Raw genomic sequence first — 6710 nt, 5'->3', positions numbered from 1 at the left:
TTCATGGTAGATTATAGTTCATGGTGTTATAAAGCATGAAAAATGACTCCTTTTAACCCCTATCAACTTACATAAGACTTAAAACATTATTTGATGACCTTAGGGGGTGAATGGGTAGTATTAAGTTACATTTTCATGCTTAAAATAAGGCATTTATGGGCTTGGGTATCGGTACTGGATGAACAGTACCGATATTGTTCTTCGTGTAGTTACAAACAACAATGTATTTTGGCTGAGAGTATTGATATTGGTTCATAGGGTACCAATATTGTTCCTAGGGTATTTGTACTCAAAGGGGAATACAAAACTTAATTAATAAACTGCAAGCAAGAACAACAATAAAGATTAAAATTATAGCTAGAAATGGTATAAATTAGGAAGTCATAAAACTAGCCTTTGTATGACGCTAGGGAAACTATCAGGACACCCGAGTTACTCTAGTAGCAGGATGATCGTTTTTATGTTAGAATGTTCAAGAATGTCTCATTTAATGCACACGGAACTTCATTATTGTTGGGCGTATATTCATTAAGTACTAGTAAGGAGTAGGTGGGCAGCGTGAATGCTTCTGATCGATGTAGAAGTTCCAGATCTCATCCTAGGTATTCTAGAGGGGTGTGTGTCCCGAAATATAGTGAAATCCTCCGTCCACACCATGAATGCTACCTCTGTATGTGTGTTTAGCTTAGCATCCATGTACACTAATATTCATGTTTGCTAGCATGGTCATGTAGTGGACGCATGTAGTATAGTTTGGTTATTAGTGTGGCACTGAACTTGTGAGCTCGACGCTCAGAATTTGTTTCTTTGTATACGTCTTTATTAAATGGCATGTACTATTTATGGACCTTTTGGTATTCAAGTCATAAATATAGTTTGAAATACTCGTGTGAAACAATTGGAACGTATTTTTGGGAGCTCTCGTCATTGTAAACTTGAAATGTTATAATTTTTTTATCTTATGGTTTCATTGGATGACTTTTAACCGATGTTTTGTTATTTTTTTAAATAAAAATTTTAGGTTAGCCACCACGGTGGTCCTGTGTAACGTAATAGTCCATAGGTCTCCAAGTCGTATTGGATTAGAATGTTACACAACTTGCCTCTACAAATAACTTGAGCGCATTTTTAATTGCTAAAATAATGTCCAAATGTAACCAAGAGCAGTACACCAAATAACATATTATTATCACCACGCTTTGAAGACAATTGACCTTCACATGCCATCAATACTGAGGTCATCCACCAAAGCGATACTAGATCGTAAGACATGGATGATGCTCCCGAATATCATCAACAATCGATCAATATCCAAAAAACCAATTTTATTTTTTCTTATCAAGACTATATTATTCACTGCTTTCAGTCTCCCTTTACTCTATGTTGAAAAAGGGTCTCTGACCAAAAGAAAAACGAGCACACGCCACTGATTAAAACCATAAACCAAAATAAAGAACTTCTTCAAAAGAAAGGCACACACCTATGATCTTCCTTATGCAAAGAAGATAACCATGATGATACTTTGTCTTCAAACATGATTAAACTTCGCCCTTCCAAAACTATATTTACACTAACAATTGCCATTATTACCAATGATAAGGAATCATATCAGTGATCCAGTTCACTATCACATTAGAGACGGACACTACTATGAACAAATTCAACCTTGGCCAAGATACTAAATAAAACCTTCCAAAATTGTTTTAATGGCTATTGTTTCAGAATAATTTACCCATAGCCCATCCATAGAACCTGAAAATATTCATTCTCAATAACCTTTCTTCCAAGCACAAAAAGCCCCCACACCTTGTCATCTCATAATTCGATAGCTATTGCACTCGACCCTATTTATACCGTAATATATTTGCCCTTATAATAATTGAGAACCTCAATTCTTTCCTCCTTCCGCAACACTTCAAGATCCGCAATAACTCAATATAAAAGAAAATAATCAATCCCTTTCTTCCTCCAATACCCATTAATAGGACATGTTTTGATTAAAATAAAATAGATCGCTCTAAAATTAATCTAAACAAACATTTAAACTTGCCTACTTGATGTTATGTGCCTAAACCATAGTAAATATGAAAATAAACCAGATCTAAACATGCTAAATCATCAAGAATAAAGCATTGGATGCAGAAGCGTACATGTATTAATTGATAGGTTGAAATCCTTGAGTCTTTAACACCCTAAACTCAATTAGGCCTAAAGTGTCATATTGGGCTACTAAGGCAACCCCTGATTTGTAAAACATATTCATTTTCATTTTAAAAACTCACTATGGTATCAAGAATAAACATAAATAGCTATTATAAAAAAAATTATAAATTGGAGCTCCATGACACATAGTTTAAATCAAAACAGTACATCTTGAGGTTTACAACTCAAATACATAAGTAAGGTTCTATGAAAACACATGCCCACTAAAGCTACAGTACAATACTCTGAAGGAGATGTTGGAAGTCATGTTGTGATAATGCTCCAGGAATGACTCACGCTAAAGACTTGTGAATGAAAAACATCTGAATGCTAAACTCACAAATCCCAGTAGTATAATCACTAATCTATAGCAGCATTATGGGTCTCATAAATATAAACATGCTAAAGATATGGTACTAAGCAGTAGATACATGCACGATCTTAATTAAGTGCTACCTACTTAGGGTTTAATTATTCTATCACTGAAGTAAGGGTCACATGCTTCCTTTAATCCTATACTAAGGGTCTCTCCATGAGTACACCTCCATTGGTTCTCCACCCACTCTGACTGTAACTATTGTGCATTCTCTAAATACGACACTGACACTGCTTTGCATTATTTGAATGTAACACTGAATATTATATGGTCTCATATAGCCATCATACAATAGTTAATTTAGGGAACCCGGTGTCACGTAGCATCGATAAAATTCCTACTAAGTTACGGAATGATCTTCGGGTTCTTACATAGCCATCAGGTAGATCATGGAGGGGGAACTCGATGTCACATAGTATCAATACAATTTATTCTAAACTTAAGCATTGACTAGGTCTCACAAAACCTTCAATCCAAGCTTTAAGGATATATGTTGTATTGGACTGTTGTAACTATACGTGCATATCTAAGTGCTCAAATGTAATGCCTCATACCCAGTCTAGAAAATAGACCTGGATACCTGAGCGTACATTAGGTTTCGATCTTGTCGAAAAAACAAAAGCCTAAAACATGCACACTATGTGGAAGCGTACAAATTAAAATCAAACATCATGCAACACATGGCAGTGGATATTAATGATGAACTTAAAATTGCATAACATTCAGAACATTGCATGATAGTCGCAACAGGAAGTCAATGGTATAACAATCATTTCACAAAACCAAACAATTCATTGTCAAAATGCCAAATTAAGGTTACCACTATTCCTTAATTAGTAACATGTAAATTTTCAGGTCAATCGGACATTATTTAGGGACCTAATTGAACATGCTCAGTTTAAAGACCAAAACATAAACTTTTAAAATAAAAAAATATGAAATTAGAAATAATTTCAATAAGTAGAAAATTAATTCTCGTTTATTTTAGGTTTTGTTATTGGACATAATCAATATTCTGACGGAAAAAAAATCAGTAACCGAAGTTAATTTCACGACAATTTTTGTTACACATATTTATCCACTTGAAATTCTGGTAAACCCGTTAAGACGACGTGATAAATACCGAAACAAATTGTTTACTATGTCATTTTCCCACAATTTCTAGTTATATTGGATTAAGAAAGGTAGAAGAGGAGAATATGTCTTAAGATTATTGACCAAAGTAACAATTCAAGACTAAATTAGAACCTGAGAAAAATTAAAAAAAATTAAATCAAATACATTAAAATAAAAGAGAATTATAAAAAGAAAACATACTCTTATTATATTTGATCTTGTGATCGGAATAAGGTGGGGCATGTCGCTACGCAGATTCTTTGAGACAAATTTTCGACCACTCCTTAGTGCTCAAGATCTCTTGGTCATCTGTCTTACATGATACAACAACTTAATGATCAACTACAGTAGCACAACAGTAGAAATCACAAACTTTAAATGTAACACCCTTAACTCATATCCGACCCGAATACAAGTCCGAGGTGTCACATTGACTTTTCAAACTTTGACTCTTATAGAAAATCCCAGGAATTTTTAAAACTTTCATTAAAACAAAATACATTAATTTACATAAGACCATAAAATACAAAATCGATAAGAGTATTCATAATAAACACTTATTACATGCCAACACTCTATACATAACCAAGTACATACTTTGTCAATTACTTCTGATCTGATCTCTTAGTAGTATTGTTGTCCGTGCTATTTCTATTTCCACTCTTCCTGATTCTTGGTACCTACGTGTAAATCACTTACACGCTAAATCATAGACTTAGTGAGGTAATAAATGAATATGCAACAATAAACTTATGAATGTCATACTTATCATTGGATCATGACATTTCAATATGCATGTATCTATCACACGATAACATATAATGCACATATGAAACTTACCTTCTTGTATCCCTTTCACTGTAAATCGGTATTTCAATTGTATAGCCCGTGTATATTATTGAGAATAGAGGTATGTGAGTACATTGAGGTTGTGCACTAATGCTGTCACCACAGCTCGTATCAATTCCCTCATGGGGCACCGAACCTTAGTTTAGTATTCATCCTGTAGGACTATTATCTATGTCCCGTAGGACCCCTACATCCCGAGGACTACATCCCGAAGGACTATTATACCCTCGACTCTTGGCATGCCAATTACACCTATAGTTCTCATATCGTATACTATGGGCATTATTATTATATTTCATATATTCATGTACTCATATCATTTCTGTTGTGATCATGTATCTCATATCACTTCATATCATGTTCTCATATCACATTTCATATCACATTTCATATCACATTTCATATCACATATCATATCACATGACCATATATATGTCTTATGCATGTATCACAATAATTATCATGTATGCATGTTCACAACTACTGTATTATAAAAATCAACATAGGGATTAGACTTATCACAAGTCTTATTCCATTATAATATACATATAGTATGCACTCACCTTATCTTTGCTTTGATTCGATTCTAATCCTTTGATCGATCCGGAATAAGCTTACTTTTAGTATCTACATAATCATGGTTCACTCTTTAGACTAAGAGAAAAGGCAATTTCATCTTTTAATGAAGGTATGCATCGATGCACTACTGATGCATCGGTGCACAAAATGCATTCGATGTTGTATTATTGCTGGGATGCATCGATGCACTCCTTATACATCGATGCACCAATTGCATTTGATGTTTCATTATTAATGGGATGCATCGATGCACTACTTATGCATTGATGCATGAATTACATTCGATGTTTTTATTTTAAAAGAGTGCATAGATGCACTACCAATGCATCGATACACCTTCAAACAATTTATGGGTTTTAACCTTGATGCATCGATGCATTATGAATGTGCATCGATGCACTCTGCCCAAAATCCTCTTTTTGAACCCGAAAATTCATTCATTTTGGATTAAATCCTTTATGTTTAATCCCCTTTTTCATTCTTAACTCTAGTACACATACTTAAACCAATCTATACTCATTTATTTCATCTTAAACCTCCAAATCCTATCATTCACATGTAATTCAATAATTACATCAATTTTTCAACATGTTTGAAGTTCACTTTTAACACTTCATATGTCTTAACTAGATTGATGACAAGTCAAATTTAACTTTCAATTCTAGTTATACACTCTATTCCAAGATTTCATTTAAGAACTTCAAATCTTAAATCTCTTCTAACTCCATCATCCTTTGATGTTAAGATAACTTAAGCTTTACTTAAGCTTAGTTATCATCTAATAATCAAAAACCAATCTTAAATTTAACAAGAAACTCATAATCAGAAATCTTACCTTGAAAGAAGAAGAAGAGAACTCTGGAAGCCTTTGGTGTTCTCTCCTTTTTAACCCACTTGTACTCATATATATCCTTATCCTTTAATTAATTTTCCTTGTAAATGACTCTTTTGCCCTTCCATTCCTTCTTTCTTTCAATTCAATCATACACAATCATTTACATATAAATCTTTATAATATTCATTCATTATATTTTAATCACCAAAATCTGAAACTTTCCAATTTAGTCACTAACCCGATATTGAGGATGTTACAACTCTCCCCCTTAAGAAAATTCATCCTCAAATTTTCATTATGCAAAGAGGTAGGGGTACTTAATCCTCATGTCCTCTTCACGTTCCCATGTTGCTTCCTCTACTTTGTGATTCCTCCACAAGACTTTAACCAATGAATAGTCTTGTTCCTTAATTTTAACTTCGTGAATATTTGAACAGGTTCTCATAAGTTAAATCTGGTCGAATCTCAATTTTTCAGTAGTCACAATGTAAGATGGATCAGATCTATATTTCCTAAGCATTGAGACATGAAAAACATTGTGTATCTTTTCCATTTCAGGTGGCAAAACTAGCTGATATGCTACTGATCCTACCCTCTTAGTAATCTCATAAGGTCCAATGAACTGAGGACTCAACTTTCTTTTACGTCCAAACCTCAATACCTTTTTCCACGAAGACACTTTCAAGAAAACTTTATCTCCAACCTGAAATTCAATTTCTTTCCTTTTTAAATCAGCATATGATTTCTGTCTAT

The sequence above is a fragment of the Hibiscus syriacus genome, unplaced genomic scaffold (assembly GCF_006381635.1).
Source record: "Hibiscus syriacus cultivar Baekdansim isolate YM2019G1 unplaced genomic scaffold, ASM638163v2 tig00110156_pilon, whole genome shotgun sequence".
In the NCBI taxonomy this organism is placed as follows: domain Eukaryota; kingdom Viridiplantae; phylum Streptophyta; class Magnoliopsida; order Malvales; family Malvaceae; genus Hibiscus; species Hibiscus syriacus.
Note: the sequence above shows the minus strand (reverse complement) of the source record.